Here is a 15,054-nt window from a genome sequence, read left to right as displayed (position 1 = left end):
GTTCTATGTGCGTATCACCCACTGAATGAAAAGGTTGTCCCTCAGGTCCCTTATAAATCTCTCCCCTCTCACCTTAAATCTATGCCCTCTGGTTTTTGATTCCTAAAGACTGGAGAAGAGGCTGTTCACATTATTGATGCCCCTCATGCTTTGATATATTTCTATCAAGTCACTCCTCAACCTCTAATGCTCCAAAGAAAAATGACCAAGTCCATCAGGTCTTTCCGTAACAGTCAAACCCTGCAGACCCAGTAACATCCTCATGAATATTACCTTCAACCATTCCCATTCAATGATATTCTTAAGAGCTTTAGTTCTTCTCCTGTTCATGCCAGTGAAGGTATGCAGAGTTAACAGTTCACAAAGCCACTCAAAGTATGATACTGATTTGAGAGCAGGACTGAATTGTACTGACTCTCAACATCCCACCTTCTTAACCACACATGGCTGAACAACAGCACAATGAGCCACGACTACGGTGCGGAAACAGGCCCTTCAGCCTACCAAGTCCGTGTCGACCAGTGATTATCATACAACAGCAATATCCTACACACTGCGGACAATTTACAATTTTACCGAAGCCAATTAACCTACAAATCTGAGGTAGACACAAAATGCTGGAGTAACTCAGCGGGTCAGGCAGCATCTCTGGAAAGAAGGAGAGAGACCCATTCCTTCTCTCCAGAGATGCTGTCTGACCCGTTGAGTTACTCCAGCATTTTGTGTCTACCTTCGATTTAAACCAGCATCTGCAGTCCTTTCCTGTTCATACCTCCAAATCTGTACGTTTTTGGAATGTTGGAGGAAACTGGAGCACCAAGAGAAAACCCACGTAGTCACAGGGAGAATATACAAAGTCCGTGCAGACAGCACCTATGGTCAGGATTGAACCATAGGACTCGCCGGGCCGAAGGGCCTGTTTCCAAACTGTATCTCTAAATTCTAAAGTCCAGAGGGCAGAGATCTGGGACATGGACAAAGAAGCCTTCGTACTTGCCTTTGGACAATAAACATTGCAACCAACTTCTGCTGTTAAGATTCATTCATTATGTCCATTTGGATTAAGTCCATTATGGCTACCATTGGGCATTTAATGTCAAAGGAAACCACACCGTGAAGGCAAGTGGAATATTGATGAATACAAAATCAAAGCAGAAAACGTTGCAAGAATTCAGCAACTGTTGAGAAAGAAACAGAATTAACATTTAGGGCGGCACAGAGGCGCAGCTGTAGAGTTGCTGCCTTACAGCGCTTGCCGTGCCAGAGACCCGGGTTTGATCCAAACTTTGGGTGCTGTCTGTACGGAGTTTTTACGCTCTCCCCTTGACCGAGTGAGATTTCTCTGTGATCTTTGATTTCCTCCCACACTCCAAAGACGTACAGGTTTGTAGGTTAATTGGCTTGGTATAAATGAAAATTGTCCCCAGTGTGTGTAGGATAGTGTTAATGTTTGGGGATCGCTGGTCGCTGCGGATTCGATGGGCCGAAGGGCCTGTTTCTCGAAACTAAAATAAACTAAATTTCAGATAAATAACCGTTCATCAGAACAAATAAAAGTTAGTGATGTACAGGTTTTAAAAGGCAAGGGTGTATCAGTAAGCTCATTGACCTATAACATACAGCCTGTCTCTTCTCCTCAACACTGCCTCACTTGTTGAGTATTTCCAGCATTTTCTATTTTATTATTCCCAGAAAACCATATCCTGGTGAAGGAAAAGGAATTGAATTGTAAAGTATGCCAGCTTTCTTTAAGCACACCATGTACATTGTCTGGAAGAACTAAATGCTTTTTTTTTAAATCCTCTGAAATGATTTACACCGTGATTGTGGACAGTTGGATGACGATAACTTTAGAGATATTTGTTCACTTATTCTGTTTTGACCATGTTTATATTTCATGGTGTTTAACCTGTTCCAGAATTGTACCTTACTGACGCTTAAAGTCATAGAGTTATACAGGATGGAAACAGGCCCTTCGGCCCAACTCATCGATCAATGTGCCCCATCTAGGCCAGTTGCATTTCCCAATGTTTGGCCCATATCCCTCTAAACCTTTCTATCCCTGTACCTTTCCTGGATCTCTAAAACCACAAAAGCTTTTTTAGTATTTTTTGGTTTTAGTTTTAGAGAGACAGCACGGAAACAGGCCCTTCGGCCCATTGAGTCTATGCCGATGAGCGATCACCCCATACACTAGCATGATCCTACACACTAGAGGCAATTTACAATTTTACCAAATCCAATTAACCTGTAATCCTGTACATCATTAGACTGTGGGAGGAAACCGGAGCGCTCGAATAAAACCCACAAGGTGACAGGAAGAACGCACAAACTCCATACAAACAGTCAGGATCGAACCCGGGTCTCTGATACTGTAAGGCAGCAATTCTACTGCTGCGCTACTGTGCCGCTCTTTTAGTTGCTGTTATAGTATCTGGCTTAACTACCTCTGCTCTTCGCTCGTTCCATTCACCCACCACTGTATGAGTAAAAAAGTTGCCCCTCAGGTTTGCATTAAATTTTGTCCTTCTCACCTTAACACATGCCCTCTTGTTTATAATTTGATTTTGATTCCCCTACACTAGGCAAAAAAACTCTGTGCATTCACTCATCTATTCTCCTCATGATTTTGCAACTTAACTTCCTGCTGTATCCTTCAAGGAGGCACAAAGTGAAAATTCTGCAATTACATCAAATAGTTCTTTGCTGGATTGCGGTAATAATTTGTGGAAAGTTGACTCCCGGCAGAATGTCCACCGACAGGAATAAATCTTTGCTGAAGTATTACAAACACCACACTCACAACAATGTGACCACATGGTGGTACTAGTTAGCCAGTTTTTTTTTGGATTAGAATGCCTACAGAAAAAATACAAAGTGAAGTGATTGCCAAAGAACTGCAGAACCTTTGTTTTGGCTATCTTTTATTGAGAAACCAAGGTGAAGGGCCAAGGCTCATGGCAGAGGGCCACATGAGGTTAAAAAGATTAAAAGAGACAAGGTAAATCAAAATGTCATTAAGTTCCCCTCGTCTCTTCCAGCTTTCTCCCCCCACCACAATCATTCTGAAGAGGTTTTGTGACTCTAAACATCATCGAGCCATGTTCTCCAGAGATGCTGCTTGACCCCACTGAGTTACTCCATCACTTTGTGTTTTTTTCTTTCGTGAACCAGCATCTGCAGTTCCTTCTGTCTAACAAAGAATGACATTGGACGTTGCCATGCCATGCCTTGCAATATCACCCAATTTAAGATCCAAACAGAATGAATCAGTTGGTACACAAAAATGCTGGAGAAACTCAGCGGGTGCAGCAGCATCTATGGAGCGAAGGAAATAGGTGACGTTTCGGGCCGAAACCCTTCTTCAGACTGATAGGGGGTGGGGGGGGGGGGGGAGAAGGAAGGAAAAAGGGAGGAGGAGGAGCCCGAGGGCAGGGGGATGGGAGGAGACATCTCGAGGGTTAAGGAAGGGGAGGAGACAGAAAGGGACATCAACTTAAAATGGGAGACTCATTGAACCACATAAGTTAGCACATTAGTAGCGAATTGCTTATTAGCATACATCACATCACTTGAAACTCCTCTCATCCAGACCGTACTTCAACGGAATTTCCTTTTCTTCGCCAGGATTTGCCCCACTGGAAATGTCACAGAATGTTAAATGAGCTCATGCTTATGAAGGGTGGTGAATCTGTGGGATTCATTACCACAGTTGGCTGAGTCTGTGTATTTTTAAAGCAGAGATTGATAGATTCTTGATTGGTAAGGGTGTCAAAGGTTACAGGGGCAAGGCAGGATAATGGGGTTGAGATGGATTAAATAGATCAGGAATGATTATGGAGTAGACTTGATGAACCGGATGCTTTAATTCCGCTCCTATGTCTTATAGTCTTATGATTCAAGTTAGAATCATAAGCCCCACGCAAGATAGAAGCCCCCCACTCTTTGGACAATTGTCAGCTGACCAACGACCTGAATGAGTTCTACTGCCCTTGCTGTCTCCTCCCCTTCCTTAACCCTCGAGCTGTCTCCTCCCATCCCCCCGCCCTCGGGCTCCTCCTCCTCCCTTTTTCCTTCCTTCTCCTCCCCCACCCCCTATCAGTCTGAAGAAGGGGTTCGGCCCGAAACGCCACCTATTTCCTTCGCTCCATAGATGCTGCTGCACCCGCTGAGTTTCTCCAGCATTTTTGTGTACCTTCGATTTTCCAGCATCTGCAGTTCCTTCTTGAACAGAATGAATCAGTTAGCAAGGAACATTTTGCAGGCTGGACTAGAGAGAGAACAAATTAGTGGATCATTAGCAACAAACAATGTCCTGGAGGAACTCAGTGGGTCCAGCGGCATCTGTGGGTGGAACGGAAGGGTTGGCATTGCAGGTCGATACCCTGAGAGTGGAGAGGGGAGTCGTGAATCGTGTAAAGAGGAGCGGTGAGACAGACGTGAGAGATTATTAGTGGACCAAGGAGCAGTGAGAGATGGAGGCAGAAGGAAGTGGATGGTGGATGAAGGCACAAACAAGCAAGAGAATTGCTGTAGGAAGGAACTGCAGTATCATAACGTTCCTTAATACCATAATTTAGCAATGTTACAAAATTTTGAGATTTTAAAAATCAAGTCTGTAATTTATCCTATCAGATAAAGCATAAAAATAAGTTTAATTTGACACCTAATTCACTTTCATATCTCAAGTTTTTAAAATGTTATGGCCATTTTCATACTCGGAAATGAGCATCTTGTTCCCTATTGATTTTCTATGGACATAACAAAAAAGCTGTGATCGTGAACAGTCAAAAGCCCATAACTTTCTTAAAAATTAAGAGAACTGAATGAAATTTTCAGTTATCATAGATTGAAGCATTCTGAAACAAATATAAAATAATCTTACTTGGATAACCTGAAATTAAAGCATATAATTAGTTAGTTACCTAATTGTAGCTAATTTCAGACTTCAATTACTAGATCTAAACATCTATCCATTTCTTAATAAATGATTAACATTTTTAAATAGCCTAAATGTCCAAATAATATTCACAAATAATTCACAATAAAACATGATTTTTAAATCTCATTTACATTAATTTATAGACCAAATGGAAGGAATTTAGTGTTCAATTGCTGTAAATAAATGCCCATTTAAATCAGCTTTCCAGTGGGTCCCTGTGGAACGCGCTGGTTTAGAACGTTCACATTGCAGTAGATTTGTGCCTCAAATGCCCAGAAAAATACTGCGGGATATAATGGGCCAAAATTGAGCTACTCGCAATATTAAACTTTGTATAAAGGGATCTTTAGAAGCCCTTTTTAATGTAAAAATATACAGCATACCTTCTGCTATTTGCTTTATGAGACCCTGCGGTCGCTGGCGGTCGCGGGTTTGGAGATTGATTTTTAAACTACTATAACTATTTTACAAGGCCTTTAAAACTAATAATAGCTTTTGCGACGGGGTCTTCCAGCGATTTTTCGTTAATAATTAACTAGGCTGAACATCTTCGATTTGAACAGCCTAGAGAAAATCGCGTTTTAAACCCGCCCCCTCTAAACGGCGCCAAAATCGCGCACACGGGCAGCGGCAGATTTTCAACGACGCTTCAGGTAGGCTTTGCAACATACCTACATAATTATGAATTGAATTGAATTGAATTAAATTGAAATGAAGGCTTCCCGCTGGTCGGCGGCTGTGGACTGAGAATGCGGCCATTGGTCTTCATCGAGGCGCCGCGATCTCGATGTCACCCGGAAGGCCCTGAAGGTGCGGCAGACGGTCGGACTCGCCCAGAGCACGATCGGCTCTGTCGGAAAGTACAGAACGGAGGAGGCTGCAACAGAGTAGACGCGACCAAACGCGCACGGGAGGCAGGGGCCCGCGTTGAACAGAGTCAGCGGTTGTGCCACCGGGAACAAAGGAGGACCCGGTGCGGGGGTCCACCGTGGGGGGAGGGGGGTTAACAAAGGACCTGGAGCGTGGGGGATCTGCTGTGGGGGGGAGAACAAAGGAGGTTTTGGCACGGGATACTTCATAACTTTGTCAGCACCCTTTATGTGGTGACTATTTGCATACCTTGACTGTGCAAGCAAAGAATTTCACTGTGACTTAAACTACAGTGACAATAAAGTATTCAATTCAATCAATTCAACTCAATACACAGTCATGTGCTGTCACATTCCTTGCTTACCCAGTGTCAATTAAAATGATAATTTGGTAATGTTTTGAAATGATGTATAGATATATTTTATGTTATTATAATATAATATAATAATATTAATCATGTGGTTTTGAAGATTATTTGAACGGTTATTTTTGTTACTTTTTGCTTCAATTTTCCTAATCATTTTCTCTTGTTAAGTGCTAAGAGTGCCACTTAGGAGCATCAGTACATTGTAACATGCCTCTAATTCCATTAATGGTATGAATATTGAGATTAAGTGAGACCAAGCGCAGGCTCGCCGATTGTTTTGCTGAACACCTCCACTCAGTCTGCCTAAACCTACCTGATCTCCCGGTTGCTAAACACTTTAACTACCCCGCCCATTCCCAAACTAACCTTTCTGTCCTGGGCCTCCTCCATTGTCCGAGTGAGGCCCAGTGCAAATTGGTGGAACAACACCTCATATTACGCTTGGGCAGCTTACACACCAGCAATATGAATATTGACATCTCCAACTTCAAGCAACCTTTGCCTTCGCCCTCTCTCCATCCCACCCCACTTCCCCCAGTTCTCTGATCAGTCTGACATTTCTCGTTTACATTTTATCTCTGTTTGCTTAGTTGTTACCTTCTCCTATCTAACAATGATCTATTTTACATTTTCCTTGATCTGCTTTGTCTTGTTTTCACACATGACACTTCCTTATCTCTGTATCTCTGTGTCTACCCTGTTCTCGCTGGCATCGCCCCAGCCAACATCAGACGAGAAGCAGCCACGCTGGCCCTCTCTCGAAAGGCGCAGACCAATGAATCCCACCTCCTCCATCAGACCGTCACAGAGACACCACGACGAGTGCGCCTCAAGTCACGGCAACCCTTTGCCACGCAAGCCCAAGAGCTGCTCTGCACAACACCGGGTGACGCTTCTAAGGCCGCCTGGGTCAAGACGAGATGGAGAGACCAGTGGAAGTCAGTGGCACCATCTAGGCTACACCATTACATCGATGACCCCATGGACGTCCCTGGCCAGAACCTTCCCCGAAAGCAGTGGACAACCCTCAACCTCTTGAGGACAGGCATCGGACGCTATGGAGTAGCGCTAAAGAGGTGGGGCCTCGTGGACAGCGCCTCCTGCGAGTGTGGGGACCCAACACAGACAGTAGTCACCAGTTGGCCCAAACACCGGCCACCGAATAGTGAACGAGGTCTGATTGACCTTGCCGATGACACGTTGGCCTGGCTCGCCTCAACGGAGCTGCAGGTCTAAAAGACATACGACAGAAGAAGTATCCTGACTAAGTCTGAAGCAGGGTCTCGATCCAAAACGTCGCCCATTCCTTCTATCTGGAGATACTGCTGAGTTACTCCAGCATTTTGTGTCTATCTTCATATGAATATTAGAGGCTGGGTACGATGGAGCAATGATACTGTATAATGATCTCATCACTGCCAAATAGGCACAAGTGCCGAAACACGCAGGTTTTAACTTTATGGTTGATGTGAGAGAGTAAACTGACAGTGCAAACTATCTTTCTCTGAATTTCCATTGATGCAAAGGATTAGTAGCTCATTTTAATTCCTTCTCTGTACTATTGTTACATGCAATTCAATGAATGTGATTTTAACTGCTATATAGATGTTGTAACTCGATTTCGAAAACAGCTGAAAACTTTAAAAATTGCTGTAGTATCTTCCAAAATTCAATCTGTGAGAATTGAGTATGTCCACAGTGCAAATGCGGAAAATATATTTTTAGTTAGACTGCTTTTTTCTTCGTAAAAAAATGTTTTGTTCTGCTGTTTAAAAAAGAACTGCAGATGCAATCGAAGTTAGACAGAAAATGCTGGAGAAACTCAGCTGGTGGAAGCAGCATCTATGGAGAATAGGAATAGGCGACGTTTCAGGTCGCGACTGATGAGACTTCAGAGTGATGTCGGATGGGGGGAAGAAAGGAAGTAGGCGGAGACAATAGGGCTTGTGGGAGAACTGCGAAGGGGAGGGCAGGAGGGAGACAGCAAAGGCTATCTAAAATTATGAAGTCAATGTTCATAACGCTGGGATGTAAACTACCCAAGCGAAATATGATTCTAGGTAGGAAAAACCCAATGGTTCACCCTCCCTCACTCTAGCTCGTAAAATGTACCTTACTTTAGCATGTACCACTTACTTTAGTCACATATAGAGTAAGAAGAGATCGATCACTTTATAAAACAATAATCATGAGCGCTCAGTACATTTAGTTACTCTTGTTGATTTTATAGTTTTTTCCATGAAAGCTAATAGCCAAAACATACAGTGAAAAGAGGATTTCTGAGTTGAACTGTTTCCTGAACTGGGTTTAACTAAATTAACAAATGCACCCATTAACCTTCAGTAGGGTACGATTGCATCTAGCATATTAGAGATATTTATCTCAAAGTAAATAGGATGACTTTGCAGTTATTTGCTTGCTGTTTGTGAACTCATCAGTTAAGTACCTGGGAAAACATCTAGTTAAAGTATTTCACCTCTTGAATTGGCTTGGAATATTAGATGTGGTTGATTATTATCCTGAATTATCAGTAGCAGAGAGCTCGTGGGCTATACACCTAACCAAATGTTTGGCTGAAGCAAGGTTAACTCGTTTACCTACTGCGCTTGGCTGCTGTGTAAACTGTTATCTTGATACAAACCCCATGAGGACAGTGGGACGTAGGCTGGGACAAGGTAGAATGGGACAAACAAAAAACAGATTTATAAACAAGGACAGGGGAGACACAAAAAGGGGTAATGTGGTAGGCAGAATGTGAATGCAATGATAGATCTGCATGTAAGAGGGTGGTTATGTTGGGGAACAGTTTTTAAGTAATTGAAGAAAGAATTAAAGGCTTTCACCATGATCCTTCGTGGTAAATTACACCAAAGGAGCGGCACGGTGGCGCAGCAGCAGAGTTGTTGCCTTAAAGCGCTTACAGCGCCAGAGAACCGGGATCGATCCCGACTACGGGTGCTGTCTGTACGGAGTTTGTACGTTCTCCCCGTGACCCGCGTGGGTTATCTCCGAGATCTTTGGTTTCCTCCCACGCTGCAAAGACGTACAGGTTTGCAGGTGAATTGGCTTGGTATAAATGCAACTTGTCCCTGGTGTGTTGGAATTGTGTTCATTTGCGGGGATTGCTGGTCGGCGCGGACTCGGTGAGCCGAAGGGCCTGTATCCGCGTTGTATCTCAAAACGAGAACTAAAACTAAACTGAGGGACGCACCGACGCTTGGTGCGGCCAATGCCAAGGCCCTGCGGGGGAGGACCACAGTTTAGGATCCTTACGCTGCTGGACATAGGAGGGCAGGGGTGACGGAGGCGTCCCTCAAACGATGAAAGGGAAAGCACCCCAGGGGGTTACATGAATGGCAAGGGTGAGGGGTATAATGATATTTCTGTGAATACGACCAAATACAATGCTAATTAATCTATGTATAGTCGATGAGAATGTCGGAAGAATATTTGCACAGTTCTTGTTTTGTATATTTTTTTAAATTCTGAACAAAGTGTATTTTGACATTAAAAAAATGACACCATCAACTTAAAATGGGAGACTCATTGAACCACATAAGTTAGCACATTAGTAGCGAATTGCTTATTAGCATACATCACATCACTTGAAACTCCTCTCATTCAGACCGTACTTCAACGGAATTTCCTTTTCTTCGCCAGGATTTGCCCCACTGGAAATGTCACAGAATGTTAAATGAGCTCATGCTTATGAAGGGTGGTGAATCTGTGGGATTCATTACCACAGTTGGCTGAGTCTGTGTATTTTTAAAGCAGAGATTGATAGATTCTTGATTGGTAAGGGTGTCAAAGGTTACAGGGGCAAGGCAGGATAATGGGGTTGAGATGGATTAAATAGATCAGGAATGATTATGGAGTAGACTTGATGAACCGGATGCTCTAATTCCACTCCTCTGTCTTATAGTCTTATGATTCAAGTTAGAATCATAAGCCCCACGCAAGATAGAAGCCCCCCACTCTTTGGACAATCGTCAGCTGACCAACGACCTGAATGAGTTCTACTGCAGGTTTGACAAGCAGAAACGTAACCCTGGTACCCCCTCCCCCCTCCCCAACAAATACAGCCAGACCCCAGTCAGCAAAGACTGTACCCTTCTACACCCACTCCTCCCTAATCACCACTTCACACCTACTTAAAGAAAGACTCCACTCTGAAAAGACTGGACCCTTTCCCATCCACCCCTCTCCAATCGTCACTTTACACACAATTACCCACCCCCTCCGTGCTGCACAACATCACTTCTCCATCATCAACAATAAAAATACAGGAGGTGGAGAGGCTGTTCAGAAGACAGAAAAGCTGGAAATCTCCAGTACCGGACAATGTTTCCCCCTCTACTCTCAAGTGCTGGGACGAACAACTGGCACCGGTCTACACAGACATTTTCAACCAGTCCCTGCCAACCTGTACTGTCCCTGCCTGCTTCAAAGCCTCCACTATTGTCCCTTTACCCAAAAAGGCAAGGATTACTGGTCTTAATGACTACAGGCCTGTCACACTGACCTCTGTAGTCATGAAGACCCTTGAAAGGCTTGTGCTGGCCAAGCTGAAGAATATCACGAACCCCCTGAAGGATCCTCTGCAGTTTGCATATTGGGCCAATAGATCTGTGGATGATGCAGTCAACCTGGGCCAGCACTTCATCCTCCAGCACCAGGGGACCTATGCGAGGATTTTGTTTGTTGATTTTAGCTCTGCATTCAACAACATTGTGCCAGAGCTACTACACTCCAAACTTTCCGAGTTGACTGTGCCTGAACCCCCCTGGAGGATCACCAGCTTCCTGACAGAAAGGAAGCAGCATGTTAGGTTGGGAAAGCACATCTCGGACCCGCAAACACTCAGCATAGGAGCACCGCATGGCTGTGAACTCTCCCCTCGCCTCTACTCTCTCTACACCAATGACTGCACCTCCACTGACACCTCTGTCAAGCTTCTCAAGTTTGCGCACAACCCCACCCTGATTGGACTGATCCAGGATGGGGAGGAATCTGCCTACAGACAGGAAGTGACACAGCTGGCGTCTTGGTGCCATCGCAACAACCTGGAGCTCAATGCTCTTAAGACAGTGGAATTGATAGTAGACTTTAGAAGAGCTCACCATCAACAACACCACAGTCACATCTGTGGAGTCTTTTAAGTTCCTGGGAACCATCATCTCCAAGGACCTTAAGTGGGGGGCTACCATCGACTCCACAGTCAAAAATGCACAACATAGGATGTACTTCCTGCGGCAGCTAAGGAAGCACAATCTGCCACAGGCAATGATGGTCCAATTCTATACGGCCATCATAGAGTCTGTCCTCACCTTCTCCATCATGGTCTGGTTTGGCTTAGCCACCAAGCACAACATCCGGAGGCTGCAGCGAATCGTCCGATCAGATGAGAAGGTTATTGGCTGCAACCTTCCCTCCATTGACGAACTGTACACTGCCAGGGCCAGGAAGAGCGAGCAGGTAAGATCATCTCTGACCCCTCTCACTCTGGCCACAAACTCTTTGAATCACTTCCCTATGGAAGGCGACTCTGGACTGTCAAAGCTGCCACAGTCAGACACAAAAACAGCTTTTTTTCCACGAGTAGTAGCTCTACTCAATAACCAAAAATCTGTAGCCTCCTTTTGCTCCGGTATTTTATTTAATTTATATGTTTAATCAATAATGTTTTATTTTTAATGTTTAATGTTTTATGTTTCATTCCTAACTGTCACTGTATGTCATGTTGTTACTTGCGGGCAGAGCACCAAGGCAAATTCCTTGTATGTGAATACTTGGCCAATAAACTTATTCATTCATTCAATCATTCATTCATTCAGAAAGCTGGTGTAGTGACCTTTTCAGAAAGTAAATATTTTGGAAAAATAGAGGCAGAGAGATATTTTAGCAACTGATGATGTGAGCCATGACCAAACATGGGCCACTACTTAATTGAACATCTAGGAATGAAATGCAATCTGAAAGATGGTTAAGGAACATACTAAATACAATTCATTTAACCAGTTATCTCATCACCACCCACCATCAACCCTTGTCCTAACTGGTCCCTTGGATCAAACAGTATTACAATGACCATCCCCATCTATCCATCATGGATTTGTTCCCAGTCGACACTATTCTCTTGGAAGTAATGAAAGCTTGTGACACTGAGTCTACAAGCAAAATAATCGCTGGCAAGCTGCCACTACAACTAGATAGTCCAATCTTAGAAACATAGAAAATAGGTGCAGGAGTAGGCCATTCGGCCCTTCGAGCCAGCACCACCATTCAATATGATCATGGCTAATCATCCAGAATCAGTACCCTATTCCTACTTTCTCCCCATATCCCTTGATTCCATTAGCCCTAAGAGCCTAAATTAACTCTCTCTTGAATACATCCAGTTAATTGGCCTCCATTGCCTTCTGTGGCAGAGAATTCCACAGATTCACAACTCTCTGGCTGAAAACGTTTTTCCTCATCTCAGTCCTAAATGTTCTACTGGTTATTCTTAAACTGTGACCCCTGGTTCTGGACTCCCCCAACATCGGGAACATTTTTCCTGCATCCAGCCTGTCCAATCGCTTAAGAATTTTATATGTTTCTATAAGATCCCCTCTCATCTTTCTAAATTCCAGAGAATAATTACAGTCGGAAGTATCTTGCAAAACATACTCCTGTCCTGGTCTGAAGCCAAGCATTGAGAATTTCTGACTAGAAAAAAACAATTTAACTGAGAGTAAAATAAATGACTCTTGTGCATAATCGACGTTGGTCCCTTCTGAAATCTCCATAAACAGCTATCAGAGCAGAAAGTTAACAGACACTAGAATTTAGAAGATTGAGGGGGGATCTTATAGAAACTTACAAAATTCATAAGGGTTTGTACAGGCTAGATGCAGGAAGATTGTTCCCGATGTTGGGGAAGTCCAGAAGAAGGGGTTACAGTTTAAGGATAAAGGGGAAATCTTTTAGGACTGAGATGAGAAAAATATTTTTTACACAGAGAGTGGTGAATCTGTGGAATTCTCTGCCACAGAATGTAGTTGAGGCCAGTTCATTGGCTATATTTAAGAGGGAGTTAGATGTGGCCCTTGTGGCTAAAGGGATCAGGGGGTATGGAGAGAAGGCAGGTACAGGATACTGAGTTGGATGATCAGCCATGATCATATTGAATGACGGTGCAGGCTCGAAGGGCCGAATGGCCTACTCCTGCACATATTTTCTATGTTTATATGTTTCTATTTGCATGAAGTGCAAATGCTGATGTGTGAAAAGGGAATAAATGGGGCTGAAGGAAAGAATGTTTGCTTGTTTCACATGTCAACAAACTGCCTTGCCCAATCTTGTTAATGAACTCAGTGACACAGTCAAGACTGAGAACTCATCAGCTCGGGAGCCTGAAGGTGAAAACATTAAAATTGGACACTTGAGTGAATTGTTGCCAAGTACAAAATGAGGAGATCTCTTACTGGGCTCAATGCCAACTCTTTAGCTAAAATCACTAACAAGAATTCTAAACAGTGCTGGGTCTTCAAGTTTGCCCTGAGTTAGCTGTATTATTTTCATTTTTGAATCTTTGAAAAACAAGTGACTTTAAACAACTAACTTATGAAATGTGTGCCTATAGGCTCAACCTTTTCAGAGTTATTTGGAATCTAGGAAGAAATTCCTAGAATTTAACATGTATCATTGCCCTGACATTAAACAAACAAATGAATAGAATGGTGCAGATTAGATGGTTTACATAAGAAGGTCCTTTTCAATAATTCAGTATTCTGTATGTAAAGACTTTTTGTAGTTAATTGGTTAGGTTTTTCCAGGAATATTGTAGCCCTTTTGCGGCTTGTTTTTACAATTTCCTAGTGCACACAAATGCTTGTTGCTTCTAAAAGCCGCATTTTTTTCAAGGTCAGACAATATTGTATTGAATCTAACAACACTCTAGCAAGACTGAGATATGTAATCCTGATATTATCCTTTGATGTGAGCTTAACATTTGTATTTTTTGGAAGTCTTGCTATTTATATTAAAGATAGATTGTGGCATTGATTTATATAGATTCAGGCCATTTGACCCAACTAGTCCATGCTTCACCATGGCTTCCTCTCTGTACTCTCAGCTCAATCAGTGTAAACTCTTTTCCGTTTTCCCCATTTGCTCGTCCACCCACCCAAAGTTTAAATGCATGCACAGTACATGTTGCAATCAAGACCTGTGGGAGGGAATTTCCCATGGTCACAACTCTTTGGTAAACTGGTTTCTTCTGAGTTTTCCTGTTACATTTCTTGGTAAGTTGTGACCAAAATATGTATCATTAAACCGTTTCATAGCAAGTCAACATAGAAAGCAACAGTTCTGATCAGACTTTAGGGTCTACAAATTAATTGTACATGCTCAGGGGTGGCACGCTGGCATAGCAATGGAGTTTCTGCCTTACAGCACCAGAGACCCAGTTTTGATCCTGACTACATGTACTTGTCTATGCGGAGTTTGTACGTTCTCCCTGTAACCCGCGTGAATTTTCTCCAAGACCTTCGGTTTCCTCCCGCACTCCAAAGACGTCCAAGATTGAAGGTTAATTGGCTTAAATATAAATTGTCCCTAGTGTGTGAGAGATAGTTCTGGTGTGCGGGGATCGCTGGTAGGTGTGGACTCGGTGGACCGAAGAGTTTGTTTCCGCGCTCTATCTCTAAACTAAACTAAACATGTCTGAAGAGGGAAGTTAAAGCAGCATAGCTTGGGATCCTTTGCTAGTTTTGTGCAAGGACACAGGCAGTGATATTCAAAAGTGCAGAAGGACCAAGATGTTGTGAACAACAGCAGAGGCTTTGCTGATCTTGTACACACAATCATCTTTTTGCTGCTCGGAAGAATGGAG

This window comes from Amblyraja radiata, chromosome 23 (assembly GCF_010909765.2).
Source record: "Amblyraja radiata isolate CabotCenter1 chromosome 23, sAmbRad1.1.pri, whole genome shotgun sequence".
Taxonomy (NCBI): Eukaryota; Metazoa; Chordata; class Chondrichthyes; order Rajiformes; family Rajidae; genus Amblyraja; species Amblyraja radiata.
This window is presented reverse-complemented; position numbering follows the sequence as displayed.